The sequence below is a fragment of the Adiantum capillus-veneris genome, chromosome 5 (genome assembly GCF_014529385.1).
Source record: "Adiantum capillus-veneris isolate H3 chromosome 5, ASM1452938v2, whole genome shotgun sequence".
In the NCBI taxonomy this organism is placed as follows: Eukaryota; Viridiplantae; Streptophyta; class Polypodiopsida; order Polypodiales; family Pteridaceae; genus Adiantum; species Adiantum capillus-veneris.
In genome coordinates, this window is record NC_140935.1 from 93176510 (window position 1) to 93198670 (window position 22161).

Here is a 22161-nt window from a genome sequence, read left to right on the forward strand (position 1 = left end):
CACTTTTTAATTACTTCCTTGTCCTCTGTGGTCCTCTTACCAATAGGCATCACTAATGTATCCTCTAGCTTTGATGCCTTCTCCAAGGTTACTACACTTATCACTTTTGTCTTTCCCTTTTCCTCTTGGGTTAATCCAATGGGCCATATTCATTTGACCTAGTTAGCACCTACCTTGGCAATGGATACATGTCTCTCCCCATCCTTGGTGGATTATCACATTGCGGGCTGATGTGGCCCAACTCTCCACAATTATAACACGTGGGTGTTTGCCTCCAGAACCTACCATTGCTTTGTCCAACACCATTCCTAAGCCTTTCTTCACCTCCTGGCTGACTTGCAAACCTCCCTCAACCTCGATTATTTCCCACTTGACCTAGCATGTTTAAGCTGAGATTCTTCATTAAATCTACCACTTGCCTCATGTCTTGCCTTAGCCCATCATCTTGCACTGTTGTAGTGACCATTGATGACATAACTTGAGGAGTAACAGAAACCACTGGTTCATGATGAACCCCTGGCATGCGACCTTGCAAAGAATCCATAGGCTGAAATTCAGACCTCATGGGCAAAGAATCTACTCCTAGCTGGCTCATTTTCCTCAACTTCCACTCTTTGTTCCTTGCCACCTCCGATGCATCTTTATATGTCCTAGGCTTCTTTAGCTCCACTCTCCAATGTATATTCTCCCAAAGACCAGCCAAGAATCTGTTCTTCTTCATCATGTCAGGTGGGGGTACTTGTGGTGCTAAGGCCTTGCACATCCGCTCCCATGCCAACGAAAACTTACGTATGTACGCATCTATTGGCTCACCTTCCTTTTGCACCAAACCTTGTACTTCTTGCCACACTTTGTCAGGATCTTCTGTCTTCACAAACTCCACTTCCAATCCATGTCTTAGATTGTCCCAACTCAATCTTACAGGTGGATCAGCCACACACAACTCCTCTTCAAACGCTTTGGACCAAACTCGTGCATCACTCTTCAAACAAATCTGGAGAAGACATAACATCTGCGCCGAGTCATGAATCTGGTTGCTAATGTAGGCAATCTCCATATTTTCTAAAAAGTCTTCCACATCTTCATCACTTCTTCCATGAAATTCCGGATAAGAGAAAGCCATGGCTACCCAAGTTTCAATGCTTTGAGAACACCTTCAAACACACGTGCAAGAACCCAAAACTTTTGACCGACTCAATTCCCAAAAACTTCAATGGAAATCAATTTAGATAAGGACAAACACATGCACATCAAATACATTTTCATAGTTAATCATCGGAATTACAGCAGGCAAAGGACATTCCAGTATCTCTCTTAATCTTCTCGGCCCGAACATAAAGACTATGCGCTGCTGGAAAAAAATCTTCCTAGACACATGAACATTTATTTGGATTCTTTGTGTTAAATGAAAAGGAGTGAATTGAGGTCCATTTTGATCATCCATTAAAGCCAACCATGCAGCTCCTAAAAAGGCACACCTGACTTATCCTCTGATTTTGCCAGAATTTCAGTAGCATAACAACATAAATGGCTCAAAAGACCAAAAAACCAGCCATCACAACTTGGAAAAATTTTGGCAGAGTTTCCCCAGAAGTAGAGCAACAAGAACCCAAAATATAGATTGTATATGTATGCATAACCTGCCAACAATAGAACCCGAGCATCAAGTAGGAATCATTAGTACATAGCCTATGGCGAGGTCACGAAAAGGGTGCTCCAGCTACCTGTATCACCAAAAGGATCTCACATTTGAGAATCCCTAGCTCAATAAAACCTCATGCTATCGACCCTCTCATGAAAGCTTATGCAAATCTCGTATAGTCAAGTCTCAGAAATGACTATCTTCCAGACCAAGTCTCAGAAATGGCTGGGACTACCAAATAAAACCAAGTATGGCTCCACAAAGGCGTACAATGGCAGTTTCCACAAGTAACGTACAATACAAGACAAGGCGCTCAAACAGGCACCAAATGATGCATACCCACAGCAATTGCAAGTGACTTCCACTGTCAGTGTATCACTCTACTCCAGCTACCTGTACCTGTGTGAATCACTTGTACCTGTAACCTGTAAACTGTAACCTGTAATCTGTAAACCTAAATCTCGAAGCTTGAAGCTCGAAGCAGAAGGTACTCAAAGAAGATCCTCAGTGGGGGCACCAAAAGAATGTGAGCGGGATGGAAACAAACACAACACCTCTATAATGACCCGACACACACTCTTGGGATGACACACACACACACACACACACACACACACACTATGGGGCAACACTCGGCTTACACAACCCACCTGGCCGAGACAGGGAACACACCGATGGAGTGACAGGAGAGAGACTATCCATTTGTCCACTCCACACAGAGAGACACACACAGACACACACCCAAAAAACTCAGGTCAAAAGAGGAGAATTTTTGATGTTTAGATACAATTGAGCTTGGGCCAACACCAATGGGGCAAATAGCTCACACAATATGGGTAAAATATGCAAGATACAATCACAAATTGGAGCAGAATGGACAGTTCCATCGCGTCTGGAACGGCCCAAAATCCCAATCTACAATGTCAAAGTGCTCAAATCCGACCTCAGATGAGCAGTTTATGGCCAAAACAGGCTCCAAACATAGCAAAAAGTCAGTTGCGGCTGTTCCTCCTATTCCCTCCACATTTTTTCTAGTCTTCTCTCTGGTTTTTCAGTTCCCACATTTAGCTTTATCACTCGGGCACCTTTGACCTTTTAGTTGACCTCAAACGGACCCCGAATATGCCAAAAAGTGGCCTCACAGTGCATATTTGTCACTCTGTTGCATCCATCCGCACACCTGGCACTCAAATTTTTTTAATAATGCATCCCGCAACCATGTGAAGTGGCCCCCAAATACAATTCTCATGATGAACTTTCTGCATAATTATCACAAGAAAATAACCACGTTGTGTCCGTACTTATCCACGTGCAAATATTGACCCTATTCGTCCTCCTGACGCCACTAGATGCCATCTGACGCACCTACTTACCTCATGTCGTTGGCCTGTAGATAGCTTCCTTGAAAAGTTTTACGTGCTACCAACTCCTCATTATTATAGAAAACACACACTGGTACTGGTGATAGTGAACATCGATGCACTATGTACATGTTTTCCTACCTGTACACATGTGGGCCCCATGCAACCACCTGGCTCTGGAAAATGGACAATTCTTTATTTTATGCACCATGCATGGGTATGTACATATGCGCAATCACTTCTTCCAAAAAACTCCTAACAATGTCCATGCTTCATTGACTAAGGCTTCAAGTATTCAATTCAAAACAAATGACTTAAGAAGCATAAAAGACACATGCTTGCTTGATTGATTAAGTCCTTGAAGTATTCAATTCAACCAAATGACTTAATAAGCATAAAAGAAACATGTTCAAATAATCCTCCACATATGGCCCTCATGATGTGCTTGAATGCTATTGGTTAGGTTTTAAAGGGGTCCAAGGAGAATTTAGATACATAAAAATAAATAATTAAGTTCTTTCTCTTAAAGAGGAAAAAGAGGACACATGTCCAAACGAAATAATAAAATAATAAAAGAGAGAGAGAGAGAGAGAGAGAGAGAGAGGTGTGGACCAAGCATGAGAGGGGGGGTATACTCTCCCACACACACACACACACACACACACACACACACACACACACACACACACACACACACACATTCTCTCATTGTGTGGAGTTCAAAATGAAAGAGCTCCATCTCCGTCTCCAAGCTTGTTGAGAAGTGGAGAGCCTACACCAACACTCTTGGCTATGGAATGCAAATCTAACCAAGATCCATCCTTCAATGCTTAAGCTTGCCATATTCTTCATCTTCATTAGTATTCTATTATGCTATGCTAAGCAAGAAGAGTGATGATAATTGATAAACTATTTCTTTCTCCTATGAATGATTCTTCTTCCTCTTTCCTACCCTCATTCCCCGCTAGCTTCAAAGGTGTGAGGCTTGGGATAGTTAATGCTTTTTGCAAAGTTTATGTTAAGCTCGTGATGCATGAAGCTTTCCATCTTAATAGCATCACCAAGGTCACAAGGAACACAAAGACTGTATTGTAACAACGTCCCTCTTGATGGGAGAATCTATAATACAAACGTCTTTTGGAGGGGGGACCGGCTCCAAGTAAATCCTCTCCTCAACTATTGTCATGTTCTCTATTACTCTCTCTCTTGCAAAAGTATTATTCATGCCAAGTTAATTAAGTACTATGTTCATGTTGCTACCATCAATTAAGTTCACCCTCTATGTTATCAAAGTGATCTCACAAAAATGCTCACTTTAGTTCTCCTAATTCTGCTATTCTCAAAGTTCATTGGCCATTCCCATTACATTGGTATCATAGCGTTTGGTTTCTCTTTTCTTTCTGAAGAAGAGAGGTCCTTAAGTAGCCTATCATAGGCCATTCTCAGTACATTGGTATCAGAGCGTTTGGTTTCTCTTTTCTTGCTTAAGAAGAGAGGTCCTTAAGTAGCCTATCAATGGCGGATTTTGTTAATTATTTTAGGGTAACTGGGACTAGGATCTATTATCGGTTTTGTTGAGCCCACTATGTGGGATATGGTGCACACCTCGGGAACTTTGGTCTTACTAATGGGGTCTTTGTAGACTTGCCTACAACTTTACCATTATTGAGCCATAAGAAGCCCACAAGGAGCTATCTCTCGGCAATTCTGCTATGTTAGACCCACCCCGCTACTCTCTACAATTAACCAATTCGAGCCGTGGGTGTAGATACTTAAGTGCTTATTTTCAAAGGCTAAGAGGAGTAGCAACTAAGGTTTAGAATTGCCAAAGAATACACTAAGTAAACACATAAGTATAATTAGCATGGCTGACAATAAGCAAGAGAGTAGAATGAACATTGATAACTTTAATTTTGCACATGAAGGTGCTAATGATGATGCCCCCATGTTTATCAATTATCTTGTTACTAGGTTGCATCAAGCTATGGGAAACCCTACTTTGCAAGACGAAGTTATCCAACAACTTCGTGCTTATGGGATTTCCCTTCCTCTCCAAGAGGAAAGAGAGTTTAGGAGGCCTCTTGATGAGACTCCCAAAAGAAAACTCTCTCCCATAAGAGAGGAGGAATCCAAAGAACGAGAAAGAAGTGAATCCCTAAGTTCCTCTAAAGATGTGGTTCCATGAAGACGGTGGTCTAAACTATCGCCAACTCCTCCCAAGAGGAAACGATCAACCCATAGTCCTTCTCCTCGTCATTCCAAAAGGGAAGAGAGGAAACAAAGGAAGAAAAGGGTAAGAAAGAGGCCACCCTCTTCTCCTTCTTCTTCACCTTCCTCCTTTCCGACAAAAGCAATAGTTATTCTCTTAGAGAATACAAGAGGAGAGGACATTGCAAAACTTACCCTGCATGGTGAAGGTCCCAAAAGCTTAAGAGATTCAAAGTACCTCTTTAATCACCTATGATGGCACCTTTGGTGCTACCAACAATTTGATGAGACCTTCTGAAACAAGGGCTTCACGGAGTCCTCCAAGCTACACCATGTAGCTATGCACTTCCAGAAATCTACTCGTCAATGGTGGGCTAGCCTTCATGGCAACGGAGAGGCCCCAAAGACATGGAAAACTGTACGACTTTCCATCATGAAGAAATTCCTTGCAAGCGATGTAAAGGACAAAGTGCTCACCGGATGGCAAAGTTTGAATCTTCTCTCACATGAGACTATTCACAAATTTGTGGACAAGTTTTGGGATTTACATATCAAGGCTACTGTCTTTCAAAAGATAGACTTTGCCAAGCAAAGCAACAATTTTGTGTGGGATTACCTGAAGAAATGGCCGAGCATGTCAACTCCCAACGGCTTGGTTCTATCACCGAAGTAATCCACCACACTATGGTTGCTTCCCGCATCAATTTCCAACAAGGGGCTAGAAGGAATGTCAAAACCATGGAAAACAAAGACAAAAATGATGCAAAGGGGAAAACCAATGCCCAAAATTTTTCCCAAGGCACTTCCTACAACAACAACTACAACAATAATAGGTCCAAGGAGAAGGGAGCTTACAAAGGTAAAAACAAACTCTCTCATCAAGAGCTTGAAGCTTTTCGCAAGGACCATAAGTGTTTTAAGTGTGGGGAGCAAGGACATGGCTATTGTTCCTACCCCTAGACAAATGCTCGCAATGAGACTCCTAGGGCTTCCACCATCAAAGCTCCAAAAGAGGATGCTGATTGCAAAGGATCATCTCTCTCCTATGCTTGGGGAAAAGTAAGGGAGCATGATGCCTTCATCTTGTTTGACCCTGGCTCTACTCACAACTTCATATCAACCGAGTTGGCCACCAAGTTGGGCATTCAAGATTTTGAGATGGGAGATACTATAATTGTTGACACTTCTTTTGAAAATTGCAAGCCTTAGTTACTCCCTTCATTGGGAAGTTTAGGCTTCATGTCCAAAGCTACTTCAACAAAGAATATTTTTTTAATCTCTCCTCTCCAACATGAGGATGTTATCCTAGGGGCACCATGGTTCAATCGCATGGCTCCCAACATGAAGTTCGTTGAAAGAAGAATCTATTTTACCTATAGGGAAAAGAACATGTACATAGATGCTAATGAGTTAGGGAACACCATATCCTTGGTAAATACGCTTGCTAATCAAGAGTAATTAGAGTTGTCTAATTTCCTAAATGGATTCCAAGATGTTTTCAATGATCACATCCCTAGTGAGCTACCTCCAAAATGAGGGAATGATGACCATGCAATAGAGATTCTACTAGGAAGCTCACCGCCCACCTAATAAACCTCCTTATCGAGTTTCCCAAGCTCAACAAGAGGAGATCATGAGGCAATTGCATGAATTGGTGGAAAAAGGGGTGGTGAGGCCTAGATCCTCTCCATTCTGTTCACTGGTACTTTTACTGCAAAAGAAAGATGGCACATATCACATGTGTGTCAACTATAGAGCACTAAATAGGATCAATATTTTTTTTGAAAAAGGATTTCCTGTGCCGTGGGTAGAAGATCTATTTGCAAGTTTTGGCATGACAAATGCTCCAGTCGCATTCAAACTCATGATGGACAAAAATCTTCAGGTGACTTAAATTCTCTTGAGGAGTACAAGTGACACCTCCAGTTAATCTTTCAAGTTGTGAGAGAGAATAAGCTTTTCATTAATCAAAAGAAAAATTAATTTTCCTACAAGAGATTCAATATTTAGGTCACATTATCTCTCAAGATGGTATCCATATGGATCCATCAAAGTTGAAGGTAATGAAAGCATGGCCTAAATACAAGGAATCTACATAAGCTAAAAAATTTATTGGTATGTGAGCATACTATAGACGCTTCATAACAAAATTCTCTCAAATAGCAAGACCATTGCATGACTTAACAGAGAAGAACGTTAAGTACTCATGGATTGCTAAAGAACAAAATGCTTTTGACAAGCTCAAAGAGAAACTTACCTCTCAACCAGTCCTCATGCTTCCGGATCTCTCAAAGCCATTTGAGGTCCAATGTGATGCTTGTGGTCGTTGCCTTGGACCAGTCTTTCTTCAAGAAGGGCATGTCATAGCATATGAGAGATGAAGGTTCAATGTCGATGAACAGGTCTTGGGCATATACGAAAAAGAGCTTTTAGCTGTGCTACATACCCTAGACACATGGAAGCACTATCTCTTGGGGGCTCCATTCATCCTATGAATGGATCACAAAGCCTCAAGAAATTCCTGACACAATCCAAGCTCTCCGACAAACAAATGTGGTGGGCAAATTTTCTTTCGCAATTTAAATTTCATATTGCTCACATTGCTGGTAAGCACAATCAAGTGGTCGATGCACTTTCACAACAACCAAGGATAAATGTGGTGTCTATAGTAACTCACAATGATCTATCTTTTATGATAGATGAGTATGCTACTGACCAAGAATTTAAGTAGATAATTACAGCCTTTGCATTAAGGAAGGAAAAAAGAAAGAACCATTCACCTTGAAGGAGGGTTATCTTCCAAACGGCAATAGGCTATGTGTTACTCACCAATACAATAAGAAATTCATGTATGACTCCTATGCTTCTCCTTATGTGGAGCAAGAGGGATTCCATAATCTACTCTTTGAGGAGTAGAAATGTATTTCTGTTGGTCTACCATGAAAAGTAAACATACAGGAGTATGTTTCAAAATGCTCGATATAGAAAAAAATTGAAATTTGATCGAGGGAAGCAACTTGAATTGTTTCACGCAACAGGCTTAGCAAGAAGACAACTCTATCCCTGTCAAAAAGACTATTAAGGCACATCAAACGGCAACCCTCTTTAGATCTCAAAATTTCAAGTATCATGGCTTGCCAGCATCCATAGTGTCGGACAAAGATCCTAGAATAACCAGTACTTTCTAGAAGGGTCTCTTTGAGAATCTAGGAAGTAGATTAAAATTCTATTTCGGACTATCATCCACAAACAAATGACCAAAGTGAAATAACTAACGATTCTTGAATCTACTAAAAGCCTATATCATAAAAATAGATCAACGTTCTCAATGAGAGAAGTACCTACCTCTTATAGAGTATCCGTACAATGACATTGTACATACTTCTATGGGGAAAGTACCTTTGGAGGTTAAATACGGAAGACCCAAAACTCCTTTACTAAAAGTATATGCGAAGATCTTCGCTGCAAATGAATATAACCGAGACTCACAAGAATCTTTTCCAAAGATGAAAAAGCTTATATCCATCTCAAAGCAAAGGCAAAAAGGGCTGCTGCTAATAAGCACAGGAGAGACTTGCCTTTAAGAAAAATGAATGGGTCTTGCTAAAGTTTCTCAAGGCTTATCTAAAGGCATACTACGGGTAAGATTCCAACGGGCCACCAAGAGTATTATGCTAAACTAGCAAAAAGATACTATGGTCCTTTTTAATTTCTTAAGCCAATCAATGAGATGGCTTATCAATTAAAGTTTCCCAACCATCGGATCATTCACAATGATAACCATGTGATCCTACTCAAGCCTTACAAAGGAGAGCCACAAAAAGAACCAATAATGGAGGACCCGCTAGAGATCGAAGATCAAGAAGAGGTATTGCAACCGGAATTGATTCTCTCTCACACGAAGACCCCATGAAGACAAGGTAGAAAGAAACGGTAAGATTATCCAATGATATCTTGTTAAGTTTAAGAATTATCCTGTTAGAGATGCTAGATGGATAAGGAACCTAGCTTAAGGATAATATAAACCTTGTCAATGCTCACAATGCTACACTAGAGTAAGCAAATGAAAATGCATTTTAAATGAACAATATTTTTGTCTTATAAGACTCATTCTCTTTCTTTTATTGTGCCCAAAATTTAAGAAGTATGCATGCTTAGGATCATGTTTGTGGTGACGACGTCTCCCAAACACCAAGTAGAACTTGTCACTCTACTTTGGAAGTATGATATGGACTAAAGAGCAGACATGCTTGCGGCATCTAAGTCTCTCGAGCACCACATGGATTAGTCATCCATTCTGGAATGATGTCGTAAGGTAAAAAGGGATCCTCTACCTGCTAAGAAACATGGACTAATGACTAGGATTTATCTTCTCTACCTCATAATCAAGGACTACTATGATTTCAAGAGAGAGATAATGTCATAAAATATAATATCTAACTTTACCAAATGATTTTATCATATTAAACTGATCACTTAATATGGGAAGAAAAAAGGGGAACAAGAGTTAGTATATATATATATATATATATATATATATGCTTCTAGACCTATCTCAATAGGGGACTTAAAGGAGAAATGGTTGCATCTCAATAGGGGTCCAAAAGGAGACGTTATACCAAAGAGTAATGTGCAATAAGTGCTTCTAGATTTACCTCAGCAAGGGACCAAGAGAAGAGATGATTACATCTCAAAAGGGATCCAAACGGAGGTTGTCTATCAAGGAGCAACGTGCATCTATTGGAGCTTAAAAGACCTTCAGGTTAGCTTCATTAAAGACCTCCAAAAGTTAGTGTTAAAAAGTCCTTTGACCTTGCGTTAGGTAGGGCTAACCTCGAGGTGGGAATCGTACCCAAGCATGAGGTGCTAAGATGCTTAAAGTGGTGGTGGGAACCTTGCCCAAAGCTTGAGGTGATTTTTATGCTTAAATGAATAAGGTTTTTGAAATGTTAAATAAATTGTCAAGAGGATGAACATCCATGCTTGATTGACTAAGGCTTGAAGTATTCAATTCAAACAAATGACTTAAGAAGCATAAAAGACACATGCTTGCTTGATTGACTAAGTCCTTGAAGTATTCAATTCAACCAAATGACTTTATAAGCATAAAAGACATATGTTCAAATGATCCTCCACATGTGGCCCTCATGATGTGCTTGAATGCTACTAGTTAGGTTTTAAAGGGGTCCAATGAGAATTTAGATACATAAAAATAAATACCTAAGTTCTTTCTCTCAAAGTGGAAAAAGAGGACACATGTCCAAATGAAATAATAAAATAATAACACACAGAGAGAGAGAGAGAGAGAGAGAGAGAGAGAGAGAGGTGTGTGGACCAAGCATGAGAGGGGGGGGGGGGTATACTCTCCCCCACACACACACACACAACATTCTCTCATTTTGTGGAGTGAAAAATACAAGAGCTCCATCTTCTTCTCCAAGCTTGTTGACAAGTGGAGAGCCAACACCAACACTCTTGGCTATGGAATGCAAATCCAACCAAGAGCCATGCTTCAATGCTTAAGCTTGCCATCTTGTTCATCTTCATGACTATGCTATTATGCTATGCTAAGCAAGAAGAGTGATGATAAGTGAGGAACTATTTATTTCTCCTATGAACGATTCTTCTTCCTCTTCCCTACCCTCATTCCCCGCTAGGTCTCTCCACCTTGGAAGGTGTTTGAGACATTGGGATTGAGGCTTGTGATAGTTAATGCTTTTTGCAAAGTTTATATTAAGCTCGTGGATGCATGAAGCTTTCCATATTCATAGCATCATCCAAGGTCACAAGGAACACAAAGATTGTATTGTAACAAAGTCTCTCTTGATGGGAGAATCTATAATACAAACGTCTTTTGGAGGGGGGACCGGCTCCAAGTAAATCCGGTCCTCAACTATTGTCATGTTCTCTAATACTCTCTCTCTCTCTTACAAAAGTATTGTTCATGCCAAGTTAATTAAGTACTATGTTCATGTTGCTACCATCAATTAAGTTCACCCTCTATGTTCTCAAAGTGACCTCACAAAAATGCTCACTTTAGTTCTCTTAATTCCACTATTCTCAAAGTTCATAGGCCATTCCTATTACAGCCAAACAACCAAAAACACGCATGTGCTCAATAGAAGGCTTTCTAGCATGCCATGCTTCATATGGAGTAATAGAATGCAAAGATATAGGACACATGTTAAGTACATAAGTGGCACACATGATGGCCTCAACCCAATAAGAATGAGGCAAAGCTTGACTTTTGACCATACATCGTGCCATTTTCATAAGTGACATGTTTTTCCTCTTAGCAACCCCATTTTGTTGAGGTGTATATGGCACTGTACATTGGTTTTTTATCCCACGACTAGACAAAAATGCATTAAATTCATGAGACATAGGCTCTCCCCCTTGATCGGAATGGAGGGTGCCCATAGTACATTTCGATGCATTTTCAGCCATAGCCAGATATTGTTTGAAGCACATAAAAACTTCAGACTTCGCTTTAAGCGGAAATATCCATGCATGCCTGGAGTGATCATCAGTGAAAGTCATGAAGTACAGGTAATTGCACATGCCTGGAGTGATCATCAATGAAGGTCACGAAGAACATGTAATTGCCCATGGATGGAGTTTACATGGGTCCACAAACATCACTATGCACAATTTGCAACCTGTATGTGGCCCTAACTGAACCATCCTTTGAAAACTTAGAACACCGCATTTTACCCAAAATATAGCCTTCACAAACATGTTTGACAGGTGCTTCAAGAGACGGCAAAGAAGCAACCATATCAAATTTCTGCAAATGCAAGAAACTGACAAAATTTAGATACCCAAAACGTGCATGCCACAATTTTGCATCTGAAACAGTCCTTGAATCTGCAACTGCATTTGCAAAATTTTGTCCACACTTGCCATACAAAGTGATCTTATACAACCCACGACACAAAGGGCCAGATGCAACAATTTCATCACCAAAAGTGAGATCATGAACTGTACATCTGTCATCCACAAATTTGACTACAAGTCCAAGTCTAGCAAGTGCGGATACAGACAAAAGATTCTTCTTGATCCCAAGTACATAAAGTGCATCAACAAGTGTGAAAGAACTACCATTTGCAGCAATAAGTACAATCTTTCCAACTCCCTGAAGAGGCATTGTTGGCACAAGTGATTGAATTCCCATGAGGGACAGACTCGAGAGAGGTGAACAATTCACAATGTGAGGTAATGTGCTTTGTAGCACCATTGTCGAAATACCACACATATGAATCTACAGTAATCGACATGCATGGATCATGGAAAACATGATTGTAAGCACTCTGCACGAAAATCCCATTCTGCATCAACATCAACATCATAGTCTCCTTTCACAGAAGACTCAAAAAATGGCTACATTTGTAGTGGAACCAGCATTTGCAGTGGAACCACCCTCTTTATTCTTAGCCTCTTTGGCCTTCAACTTAGGACACGACTTGATCAAGTGATCATTAGCTTTACAATAATGGAAACGCATCTTCTTTTTGCCCTTATCACTAGAATTTCTAGACAAAGCGCTACCAGCAGTAGCATTAGGAACAAAGTTTTTGCCACTTGTAGCAGAACCATAAGAAGTGGTTGCATTGCTATTACCACCCTTTCTTTGAGAAGCAATAAAAGCCTGCTCAACTGCATGCTGCCTAGTCCTTTTTTTTTTGAAAAGTGACTCTTGCAACAGCAATGTGCATAATGCATCAAACTTGACAACTTCAGGATTTCCTTGGGTCATAAGTCTCCAAGTACTAGCAAAAGTCTGGTAAGAATCTGGTAAGGCATCAAGAACAATTTGCACAAGGGAATTGTTTGAAATGACTTCACCTACATAAATAAGTTGCTCATTGATATCCTTGACACCAGCAAGGAAAGTGCCCATATCATCTTCCTCATGCATAATCTTCGATTCCAACTCTTTACGCAGCAAAGAAATTTTAACCTCATTACGGCTTGCATAAAGACCTGCTAGAATATCCCAAGCCTGTTTTGCACTGAACGAATGTGAGGAGTAATGGTGCACTTCACAGACAACACAATCAATGCATGAGCTTGTGCATCCTTTACAACCCAACGAGCTTGTTTTGTCATAGGCAAAACAACTATAATCGCAGCAATTCTTGCAGCAAGACCTGCAACATCCTCAACATCGCCTTCATCCTCAAAACCAAGACGTACATCAATGCCCTTCACAATATTCTAGATGCCCTTTGACACAAGAACATGCTACATCATATAAGCCCACACAGGGTAATTGTCCCCATCCAACTTGTCCTTAGCAGCAAACATCTTGAACACATCTGTGTTGTTGTCAGACATGGTAAATGTTGCACCTAATGTGAAAACTGCCCGAAAAGAGGAGAAACGAAGCAGGAACAACATGTGCTATATAGTACAAACCATAGAAGACTGTAAGGCACCTGTTATGCAAAAAATGGCACTGATTTTTTTTTTGTGCAAAAAACGACGAAATTGCTTGTGCAGACCTGCATGTAGTGGAAACGGAGGCCGAAATGAGCCCGAATTAGAAATCTGAGCAGACTGAGCTCTACGAGCACACCCAAATATTTGTCGACCTACGAATGCTTGCCAAACCTCATTGAAATAAGAGAAAGTGAGCAGGCATGTGCTAGAGCCGCTGGCGACTAAGCCCGGGAGGATGCACCCTGCTCTGATACCAATTGTTGGAATTAGGGTTGCAGAGAAACGCACACACATTGGAGAAGAGGAAGGAAGCTCAAGGCATACAAATGAGATTGTGTTACTTAGTGTGCAATGTAAAGATATAGAGCCCTAGAGTGATGGGCGTATATACAATGCACGGGGGGAAAAACCTCCTAAAGAGGAAAAAAATGCCCTGACGGTCCTAGTGTGTTCACACACATCACTACCACATGTATATGGTAACAGTTTGGGTCTACGCCATGAAGTCTAAAGATGAGACCTTTTCTTGCTTCAAGAGATTCTTATTTAGTGTTGAAACTCAGTCTGAACATAAATTGAAAGCTTTGCGCTCAGACAATGGTGGAGAATATGTCTCCAAAGAGTTTACAAACTTCTGTTCAAGTAGGGGAATTAAGCATGAGCTTATAGCTCCTTATACCCTTGCACAAATGGTATTGTGGAACGAATTAATAGGACAATCCAAGAGCGGATTATGTCTATGCTATCACAGGCTAATTTATCGCAAGTGTTTTGGGCCGAAGCATTATACACAGCCATGTACTTGATCAATAGATTACCACATGCTTCATTATAGTTTCGTGTACCTTTGGAGTTATGGTCAGGACATAAATTGTCTTATGAAAAACTCCGCACATTTGGTTGTGAAGCTTATGTACATGTATCCAAGGAGTTGCGTGCTAAGCTAGATCCTAAGTCCAAGAAATGCATCTTCATTGGCTATAGTGTAGATGGTCAGTTTGGCTATTGTTTATGGGATCCGAAAAGTCGATCAGTGATCCATAGCAGTGATGTTGTCTTTAATGAGACTAAGATGCATAGAAAGCCAGTGAAAGAGGTTGAATTCCAAAAAGTGACATTTTTCGATGTATCACCTCTTGTCCAAACAGCTACCGAACCGATTACTACACAGGCTAATACGAGTTCTGATCAGCAGTGGAGATCTCAAAGATTCTCACATCCGCTAGAACATTTTGTTCCAAGTGTGGATTTTGTTTTGCTGATAGATAGTGGTGAGCCTTCTTGCTACAAAGAGGCTATGCTAGCCAATGATAAGGTTCAATGGAAACATGCTATAAAGAGGGAGCTGTCCAGTATTGCAAAGAACAAAACATGGGAACTTGTTCCAATGCCAAAAGGTAGGAAAGCATTGCCTTGTAAATGGGTTTACAAGAAGAAGATTGACAATTACAAAGCTTGTTTAGTGGCCAAAGGTTTCAAGTAAGAATATGGTGTCGACTTCTAGGAAATCTTTTCTCTAGTGGTCCATTAGGAAAAATATGAACCCTCTAGGGGCCCTTTGGGATTAAGGTTAATTAGAGGCCAGCCAATCAGAAGAGGGTGGTGGACACACTCTATGCCCTCAAAAAAGTAGGGGGACAAAGTAGTCTTACACTTCTTACTAGCCTCTTACTTAGTGAGAAGGTGGGTAGAGCGACGGCGCGCGGGAAGGGGGGGGGGGGGGGGGGGGGGGGGGGGTAGGTGGGCCATATGGAACCTCTAACTTCCCTCCTTTTTGATCCGGTTTTGAAAAAATCCCAAAATTTTGAATTTTTTCAAAATTTCCAAAACTCAAATCTTATCTTCTTAAAACCTCCCTAAACCTATTCTACGGTCAAAAAAGCATTATTTGACCTCAAGAAGTCAAAACGTGTACCCAAGAACCCTAAAATTCAATTTTTTTCAAAAACTTTTCAAACATCGGTTTTTACTATCCAAAGCCTCCCCAAAACTAGTGAGGCGGTCCGGGGCGGGCAACAAGAGAGGCGACCTCTGAACACCCCTCAAGGCTCCCGTGCTGCTCAATTGGGGCTGGGGCAACCACAAGCACAACACAACAACAAACCCACAGCCAAACCCAAACAAGATAGGGGCACCACCTAGTTATGGTATGCGAACTAGGACGCAAGAGAGATTTTGGCACAACCAAGAAGATGCACCACACAACACACACAAACAACCTCACACCAAGACACACACAAACTGGACCAGAGAGAGCTAGAGCAAAGGGAAGAGAGAGAGAAAAGGATCTTGCGTAATACCTTATTTGTGACTTGCAAATGGAGATGGTTCGTTATGATGCTATCGTAGAACTTGTATAAACTCACTCAATGCTTAGTGATTGCTAAACATTGCCAAAACACACACACACACTGTCTTAGGGTGTGGGAGACCTCTCACCACAATACCCTCTTACAATGGACACAAAACTGGCAATGAAAAACACACTAAAACACTTTCTAAAATCAAGATCAACCGATAAAAACTCAAATACACAAGTCACCTTAAATTCACCAAACCGTATTGCACAAATGAAAAGACGAAGATTTGAACGTCGAATCACGCCTTTGATGCACCAAACCTCAATTTATTGATGATGAAGGAGCATATACAATAGTGGTTTTGAGATTTGTGGAACTCACGCTCTCTCACTTGCAATGTGTAGCTTGAAGGCTTCTCTCACACCAAGAGTGAAGCTCACAAGTGGTTGCTACACCTAAGTCTCTCCTCACGCATAGAGTGTTGGGGTGCTATGTGAGATGTTGGAAGTTGTTTTACAAGAAGGAGAGGGATCTATTTATAGGTTGGAGACCCCTCATAAAGATTATTGGAAATCCTAATTTACAAGCTAACAAATCAGGATTATGATTTTTTTGAATATCAAAACATTGCGGGCCTTCTTTGTCTGCTTGAGTCATGGGTGTGGGCTCAAAAGAGAGCATTATTGATGGTGAATAAGGTGAAAGTGGAGTTTTAAGGAAAAGGAGAGAGAGAGAGGGAGAGAGAGAGAGAGAGTTACTTTGTACATGTCTTGAGGTGAGGTGTCTTTTATGGTTAGGTCAATGCTATTTTGTGTTAATATGTTAGTGGTTAGTGTTAGTAATCACTAGAAAGTTAATGTTACATTTACAATGGGTAGAATGAGGTGGTTGGTTGAAGTAAGATGGTTGAATCAAGTGAGCAAATCCTTGTGATGGTGAAGCTTGAAGAAGTTTTGGACTTACTTGTGTAGGTTCTCAAAATGACTATTGATCTTCTTCTTCGTCTTCCCTTCTTTACGCCACCGTCGCCAAGGTTGATTATCGTGATGAAAATGGTAATTCCGTTGATGAGATCTCTTGATTTGCAGAGGTTAAGCATGGTACACATGCTGAATTTATGTATATATATAAGAGTTAAGATGGAATTGTACTTTGGAGATAACAGAGAGAGGCATAGAGATGGTGTATGTACATGGAGAGCTCATATGAGAGCTATATGAGTAAGTGGGGAGGTTAATGGTGAAGAAGGTGAGAGAAACCATTGAAGGTGCAGGTTTGAGTGAGGGATTGAGAGGAATGTGTGTGTGTGTGTATGTGTGTGTGTGTAGAAGTGTGGAAAGAGGTGAGAGAAGACTATGGGCTACTTGTGAGAAAAGTGGGCAGACTGGGGTCCACTCAAAAAATCATAGCTCACCGCTGGTAGCTCCAAAAATCATAAAAAAATTTGAGGTGATTATTCAGAGCGTGGGCTACATTTTCTCTTTTGACCACCGCTCCAAATTTGGAGTGGAGATGGATATTAAAAATCCCACCAAAAGACCTGTTTTTTATTCCTGCAAAAGTCTTTTAGTGGCCCCCTCCTTTGTTGAATTTGTACAATGCATTCAAGAGTGAGCCCCTCCTTTGTCATATTATAATACAAAGCATCCAAGTTGCCCTTGACCCATGCTTGGAGGAGGATTATTGGTGAATATTTTTATTATTATTTTTACTCATTATTCTAACACCATGTGCTCATTGAGCTAAAGTCCATGAATAGTCCATACACTAGTCCCACCATGTATATATTTCTTTATTCACCAATAATCCTCCTCCAAGCATGGGTCAAGGGCTTCTATTGTCGAAATATGAAGGAGTTATGGATTTTCTTCTATTCTCACTCTTATATTGTTCCTACTTCTACATAAGAGTTTGGAAAGCTTGAATCCATCAAAGTATCTTCTTTATTAAATATGGAGTGGCCACAGCCAGATTTGTGGTCGGTAGCATCTTTCAAGCAAAAGATGATAATAGATGTCCAAAACTCTTTGAAATACTCTAAAGTTTCTAAGTCTGTGGGCTTGAGTCAATGTTTGCCTATTCATTGTTTCATGCACATTTTTAAGGCGTTTGGATTTGTAGAGACTACCAGAATGCTTGTATGTAAAGATGTACATTATGAAGAATTAGGAAGGATTTTAGAAGAGGATTGAGGTTTTGTGGAGGGCATGCACAATGGGGATAGGTATCATTGTAAGGTTGGAGCTTTAGGTATTGGGATGCGCTATTTAAAATCCCGCACCTCATTGTACATACAGTTTCACTATGATCGTTGGATGTGTAAGCTTGGAGTGTGGACTCCCTTATAGAGTGTAGATGATGCTATTACAAGCTTTGACATTGCAGTGAGGATGTCCAACGATGATTTGAGTCTGTCCAAGTGAACAAATATTGGACTCTCAGTAATGTGCGAGAACATTTGGCTATTATGAGTTTTGAGGCCCTTCAACAAGCGCAATTTTGTTTGCAAGGTCGCAAGGTGAGAATCCTTCCACCACATTTTCAATACATCATAATTTGGTGATCATTGGCTAATTATTGTAATGAATGTCCGCAGATTGGGAAGAGAATGGAAGACAAATGAAGGTCGAGGAGGACTGGGGCATGGATGGAACTATGCTATCGCTCTTATAGCTTTGTAACTCTTGCAGTTTTGGAAACAATCCCCGATGTAATCAACATGATTTACTTCGGCAAATTATGATTTTTAATATAATTTTTTGGGTTGAGATGAAAGTTCATTTTTTGGTGAAAGTGCCTTGTTTTTTTAATTGGGGGAAAGTGCCTTTCAAAAAAAAGGGACCATTATAAAAGGGGGGCTGCATAACTCATTCACACTTTTCACTTTCGCAACACTTCAGCTCCTCCACTATCTGTTTGCATCCCAAGCTTGACATGGATGCCTCCACAGCCTCTGCATCTACACCCACATCCACCCCTTTGTCATGCTTCATCCTCTTCCTTGAGGACACCAATTACAGCGGGAAGTTGGACCTCCACACCTTCTTTACTTGTCTCCCCGACCTTGATGCCACAATTCTCCAAATAACCATTCCACCACCATGTCGAGTATTTTTGAAGTATTTCCCCCTTGCTCGATAATGGGACTTCTTCATGCCTTGAGTGCTAAAAATCCCAAACGAACCATATTTGTGCATAAAAAATGCACCATGCGCAAACAAGATATGTTGTTCACATGAGTAAACGATCCACATTATTTAACAAAAACAATCCCTTGTAATAAGTTCACCACGTAACATGGCTTACCATGTAATGTGTGATGTTATTTTCACCCCAAGAAAGTGTGAAGACCTTGGTAAAATTCACCAGGGCTTCTTGAAATGATTGGCGTGTTCTTTCGTTGTGTTGTTAAGGCCCATAAGCTTAACCATTTTATCAAAATGTACCCAAATTTGCTTGCGCTTGTTTGCAAGCTCGTCATTTGAATCATTGTCAATAGTAGCTTTGCATAACTCCTTCCAAAGTTCCCAAAGGTTACCTGCATGCTGGTTGGAGCTGTTTTGAGCATCATATCGATCTAGCTTTACTTGGGTTACTTTCTTCAAAAAGTGTATGGCTTTTAGTCCACTCATTGACACTTGTGGGAAAATTTCATGGGCCTCCCCTGTGTTCTTTGCAGCAACGATAGACACGTTTCCATCGTGACAGCCAATGGAATTCAAGAATGCCTCCACCCTTTTGATTGCTTTCTGGGACTTTTCCAATGGCTTCATTATGAAAGCATAGTCACTGTGGAGCTTCAATAGCCTATCAAATGTGCATGAATGTGTGTAATATTCAAATATGTACATTCGATAGAGGAAATGGAAAGATTGGATTCCAAGCCTGGTCCTTTTGTGCATGGTTTGGGGCGTTGAGCATTGGACATATCAAAATAGATGCTTCCCATTCTCTGCCTTCATCTTCGACATCACGACAATCCAACCCTCGTTCTCCATCCCCTTGCCATGGAAGCATTGAACCAACCTTTCAGAGCTCTTGAGTGATTTTTTTCCGCTAGGTTTGTACCCTCGAGTGCAAAATGTACAAGGCATGAGAGAAGAAGCCCTTTGTTTGCAGCCAAGCAAACACTTTATGGTCTTCAAGTCCCCACCTAAGTGCCACTCCACATCATAGCTACCAAAACCCTCAACCTCCAACTTCTCACCTGCAATTTGGGAGTGTATTACTTTTGTGATCCATGGAGTTCTCTCAAAAATCCATGAAAGTACTCCATTAGTCTCTTTGGGCACCTCAATAGCACCCAACCATCAAATGTCTTTCTCTGATTGCACACTAGAAGACGGGGACCGAATCCCTTCGCTTGGTTTGCAAAAGGGCCTCATTCATTAGAGTGACACTTAGCCTCTCTAATCTTTGGCCTTTCACTATTTCACACTCATCAAGTTTTAGCACAAAGTGACCTTTGTGCCAAGCACTGCAAGATAAATAGTGGCAAGACCTTATACTTCAAAGTTTATGATAAGAACACAATCAAAAGAAAGAAGTTTAGTGTGTCACCTTCCTCAGGTAGCTTATAAAATCTAAGCATGGTTTGTTGAAGCCTTCTAAGGTCCACAAAAATATTATTCCACATTGTGTAAGGGAAGCCCTTCTCCAAAGGTCTTATGGAGTGTTGTTTGCCTTTTCCCCTTGCCTTTGTTGTGCACAAAGCATAAAGCGAAGTTGGCATTGTGTCCTCAATGTGGTATGCCCTAATGCAGGAGAACACGTCTTTGTTTGTGGCTTTCTTTGCAAGGTTGACCTTGTGCGGAATGGAAAATAGGTTTTCCACAATGCCACGCTCTTTGAAGGCATCCTTTAGGAGTCAAGAAATAGCCTGATAGACTTTAGTGTTGATCCCTGCCTCGTCACAAGCTTGTTGCACGTCATCTTCACTAACCACATTTCTCAATTTACGCATAAGGTCCTTGGTGACTGCATCTTTAATGTGCTTACCTCTAGGTGATTGTAAGATAGAAATCACATCATGGGTATTGAGACAACTAGTGAGAAAGTTGACTCAATCATCTTGGCTTATTCCACCGCATGCCTCTTGGATGAAGTTTCTAGCAACAAATAAGATACATGTTAGAAAATAGTGTGAAGTAAGAATGTATCATTCAAGTAAAGACCAAACACCTTGTGGCTGTCACTCGTTGTTTGCGTGCTCCACCCGAATGTGCAAGGGTTTCAATGGATGAATACGTGCGTTTGCGTTCCCTTGCACCAAGGGGTGTTTCTTTCAAATATGTGATGGTGTTGGCAAGCTTCATAATGTGGGAATCCTTTTTCTACACTTCTTGTTAAAGAGTTTCAACCTCCCTCTCCGAAGAGGCAATACTATCTTGTAATGCCACCGTCTTGAGCTAAAGAGCTTGACTTTTGTGCATCCACATATGTAAAGAAGCACTTGTACCCACACACAATCGCTTGCAATAGCCTAACAAGCCCGCTTCTCCCCTGATCTCAAGATATTGAAGAAATATCGAAAGGCTATTAAAAGATGGATGGAAGTGGCTTATAGGATTGTAAGGGTACAAATGGTCGTCCACCCAAATGTCAACATTCGTCTCACCGGCGGCGCGAGGTTCCTGTGATGACCTTTGATCACCCTCACATGCGGCTTTCGGTGCAAACGCCGTGGAAGCGAATATGCATGATTTTAGTGTGCCGATTACGTGGTGGTGGAAGCAAACAATTTGTGATGTTCGTAAGCACCATGACAGCTGTTGCGTGAGGAAGCAAAGGATGAAAAGATAGAGGGGGAGGGGAAGGGAGAGGGAGGAAGATGGGAGGAGAGAAGGGGGGAGGGGGGAGGGAGAGATTGGGGGAGGAGGAGGAAGGTAGGGGTAGGGAGGAAGAGGAGAGGGAGAGAGGAGGGAGGAGGAGAAGAGAACAAAGTATTTTTTACTTTTTGGGGAAAAATTATTTTGAAAAAATGGACTTTCAAAGCTTGTAGGTAAAAAAAGGGTCAAAAAATGATTTTTGAATATGTATATATGTTGGGAGGGAGTTTTAAGTCAAAAATAAGTAAAAATAAGCTTTTTGAAAAAAAGCCAAATTTTGGCTCTTAGTGACCCACGTTTTTGCGGATATGGCCACTCCCCAATACTTCCTTCACTTTCAAAAAGCTAGAGAGAGAAACTAACCTCTTAGGTCCACATCC